The sequence below is a fragment of the Morone saxatilis genome, unplaced genomic scaffold, assembly GCF_004916995.1.
Source record: "Morone saxatilis isolate NCDOM2014 unplaced genomic scaffold, NCSU_SB_2.0 Contig23, whole genome shotgun sequence".
Lineage (NCBI taxonomy): Eukaryota > Metazoa > Chordata > Actinopteri > Moronidae > Morone > Morone saxatilis.
Genome location: NW_023339796.1, coordinates 24,000,360 through 24,003,213, shown reverse-complemented (window position 1 = coordinate 24,003,213; position 2,854 = coordinate 24,000,360). Strand labels below are relative to the sequence as shown.

The 2,854-nt window shown below is 36.4% G+C and overlaps 1 protein-coding gene across 1 annotated transcript in view; it reads right to left on the bottom strand.

The window, feature by feature from the left end:
- Window positions 1–2,854, bottom strand: part of cntnap2b (contactin associated protein 2b) — a 30,998-nt gene that overhangs the window by 9,661 nt on the left and 18,483 nt on the right.

Here is a 2,854-nt window from a genome sequence, read left to right as displayed (position 1 = left end):
GTAACTCAGGTAAAAGCTGCACCGAAGCACTAAACTAGGGGGAGAAACTCCCTCCAGACAGCGACATGTTCAAAAAGATAAGAGGGTTTGCTATTTTATACTTTTGTTTTGTTTTGTACATAATAAACAAAAAACTATTAAATTCTAAGCACTGGATTAATTTTAATAACTGTAATGTACTTAAAGTGTGTGCGCTGTGCACTGTATTATCTAAAATCTCGGTATCAGCAGATACTCAATATGAAATTATTCAGGCTAAAAAGGCTAAAAAAACTTGATTCCCACAGTAGACCCCTTTTATTTTTGACACTCCATGAGAAAATGTCACAGAAGTATACACATCTAATTTGACTGTCCCTTCAATCTGAAGTGCAGCCTAAAATATAATTGTTTTTAAAAAGTGGATTGTACTTATATCTAACGTTGGTTTTCATCCTTAACAGTACACACATTTAAGATTTTCCGCCTGGCCAAGCTGATATCAGACAACATTGTGTACTTTCTGCCTCGCAACACTGACATGGATCAGGTCTGTAAGGTCACTGTCTTTGTGCATGAGTGGTGTGCCCATTTCTTTCCCCTGATTGAAACTTAGGTTTCAGGGTATGTTTTAGGTACTTATGTGGACATATTCTGTGAGTTTTGTGATGATTGACCCAACGGTTGCTGACTTATGTCTATGTATATGCTGAGCAATGCCCTTGCTCAGCATATACAAAAAAGATATCAACATACAACATACAGCTTTTAAAAAACTTGGTCCAATGATGATGATGCATAGAAGATTTGGTAGCAATTGGACATGCGGTTTAGGAGGAGATCCCTAATAATCTGAACAAAAACAACAGGGTTCCAACACCGCAGGTCCTTGAATACCATACCAGATAAGTCCATTTTATTCTGAACGTTACGGAAACTGCAGCCACAACACAACGTGTCTTTCCTCAGCAGCTTTAAGGGAATGGAGCAATACCTGTCTGATATATTGTCTGATATATTGTCTGATATATTCTCTCCATGTGCCCACAGATCGCCTCTCTGGCTGGTCCAGGAGGGAAGGTGGAGGTGGAGCAGAATTTACTTAACAACAAGCTGAAGACAGTGACAGCTTACTTTGGCAGCTTGATAAAGTCAGACAGCTGATAACCCTGGCTAATGCATGACCAATAAGATTAATCTGCTAATTTAGAACAGAACTAAAATGTTTTTCTTTTTCTACTTGACTTGCTTTTTTATATTTTTTGTTATATGCAAGTAAGAACTACTTAAGACTGACTGCCCTGCATGTTTGAGATAATGCAGGTGCTTTTGAAAGAATTTTTATAAATCCCTAGGAAAGACTTGGAGTTCTGACTTAGAGTTTTACAGTGAAAGATCAATTTCTATTTTATTGTTTTTTTTATTGTATAGTAGAGCCAATAAATGTTTTTTCAGAATTTTGTTTCTTGTCATTGCACAATTTTTTTTCAGGCCTAATCAGGTGAGGTTAAATAACAACACAATGAAGTTAACATTGGAAGACATGATGATACACCGCCTCAGACGTACTGTATTTGCATAATGCAGCTAAAATGAAGAGAACAGATAAAACACAGTTAAGTAGATCTTTAATATGATAGTGTTGATTTAATTGCTAAAACAATGAAAAAACTGGTTTCTCAATGGTGCCTTTCATTTATTTCAACTTTATTAATATCATAAGAACTACATCACTTCACTGCAAAAACAGCCCTTTTAGAAACAAGCCTGATATATTCTTAAATTTAGTCAAATGTTCTTTAGATTAAAAAAAACAATGGTGTAAGCAAATTTTGCTTGGCTAAAATTCTTAAAACTTGCATAGAAATCTAGCCATTGAAAGACTGTAATGGGCTTATTACAAGTAATGACAACTCAGTTACTTAAGATAAACTTTCTTGAAATAAGAATTTTGGTCACTTTATTGAGCTGAATTCATCCTTGCGTCCAAGTGGAGGTTTGTCCAAAATTTAAAGAAATTCACTTGGGGCGTTCCTGAGATGCATTCACAAGAATGAGATAGACAGTTATCATGGTGGGGATGCATAAAAATACTCCGAGAAAAACCAAGGGTCAAAGCACTTCTTTATGTGTGTCGTTTGGGAAACCGCAAACTAAGGAGAGGCTCATAGATTTTTATTTTGACCTTGGCCTCACATATAAAGAAATGAAGTCAGTGTATGTAAAGTAGTAGTAGAGAGGTTGACTGCACACATATGGTTAGAGAACTCAGTGGCTCTTTTAATAATTTAACATCCTGAGTATAAAAATGTGAAAGGGTTTTGCGAGTAGTTCTTAATACAGGTAGTAAACATTAGTAAGACATTTCTGTTTTACAGATTATAGTATAAATTATACAATATTCTCTATAGCATTTTAAAAGGGTACCAAACAGATGTCTGACAAGTAAAAACTCAAGTTACTCAGTATATTATTAAACATAATCAAATGTTCTTGTATTGAGCAAAAACAAATCAGCCTGTGTGGTAACCAGTTTTGCTTGAAAAGAATTCTTAAAACTATATATATATATATATATAGTCGGTAGAGCTGGCGAATCCGACCTGCGGCCCTTTGCTGCAGGTCATCCCCTCTCTCTGCCCCCCTTTCCTGTCTATCCTTGGCTGTCACTATAATAAAGGCAATAAAAGGCAAAAAAAAAAAAAATAATTAAAGCTGCAAGCAGCATTGGGCGAGACCTCGCACTCCACACAACTCGGGGCAGACCACAACACGAAATGTTCACGTCACCCAACTCCCAAGCCCTCATCGCCAGAAGCTGAGGGAGACCACTCTACGTTGTCACGCGTTTCAGACACTGCAAAAGACTTAAGCT